The 1,158-nt window shown below is 39.2% G+C and overlaps 1 pseudogene; it reads right to left on the reverse strand.

Moving 5' to 3' along the window:
• Window positions 1-131: 131 nt before the first annotated feature.
• On the reverse strand, window positions 132-1,158 carry LOC145584142 (serine/threonine-protein kinase WNK8 pseudogene; annotated as a pseudogene).

Below are 1,158 nucleotides of genomic sequence, written 5' to 3' on the forward strand. Positions count from 1 at the left end.
TACAAACTAAGTTTATCTAATAACACACCTGACACCCTATTACAATGCAATAGTGAACAGAATTAGAAGAGGAACCAAAGTATACTGTCAATACAGAAATTTGACTCGAAAGTATGAAATGCATCTATACTCTAAAATAGACTGAATATCTAGAAAGAAAAATAAAAGAACTGACTAATATAGCAGGTAATCGAGTAGCAAATCACGAGGTAAATCGATCATATGGAGCAGCTTTCAGAAAATGCAAGAACATACCCTCTGCACCAGACTCAGAAATCTTGCTGATAGGTTGCTCGAAAAACTCGGTGCAACAAAGGGGTCATTCAAGAGTTCAATTGCTGAGGGTCTTTCAGATGCAGGAGCCAGACACCTATAAATGAATTTGTAAGCATTATCATCTTTCACTTTCCTCAGTTCTGGAGGCTGAACACCGTCTGCAACCATTAATAAAAACTCGAATTTTGAACTGCATTCGCTGTAAGGCTTTTCACCAGTGACGATCTCTAGTACGCACAATCCGAAAGAGTATATGTCAGCCAGCTGGTTATAATCTTTTCCTTTATGAACCTCTGGTGCCATGTAACGAGGCGTACCATATATCCAGTTACAGGTCTCCTGCTCAAGCCTCAGCGCGAAACCAAAGTCTGCGAGTTTAACACTTCCTGTCTCCTCATTGATAAAGATGTTTTCGGCCTTGATGTCACGGTGAACAATCGGTGGAGTTTGACTGTGAAGATAAGCAATCGCATTCAGAATTTGTCGACACCAATTCTTGATTTCTGCATTATTGTTTTCAGACTTATGTTTTCTGAGATACTGCAGTAAATTTCCTGAAGGAAAGTATTCAGTAATCATGTGAATGGTTTTCTTTTCGTTGTCAGCCCAAGATTCATAGCATTTAACTATGTTTTCATGATCTAAAGACTTCATCAGATCACCTTCTGCCAATAAAAGCTTAAGAAATCCCTCGTTCTTTTCTAAATCCTCTGTTATATGTATTTTAGACCAAGCGATTTCAGTACCAGCTTCTTTATCGTAGCCCTTGTAAACTGTTTTCGTTTTGCCTGTTCCAATGATCTCATTGTACCTTTCGTATCGACCTCTCGAATCCGTCTCGATGTCCTCATTGGTGTTACCTCCCTGTGAAGTTGAAGCCAT

This window comes from Chenopodium album, chromosome 16, assembly GCF_948465745.1.
Source record: "Chenopodium album chromosome 16, dcCheAlbu1.1, whole genome shotgun sequence".
In the NCBI taxonomy this organism is placed as follows: Eukaryota; Viridiplantae; Streptophyta; class Magnoliopsida; order Caryophyllales; family Amaranthaceae; genus Chenopodium; species Chenopodium album.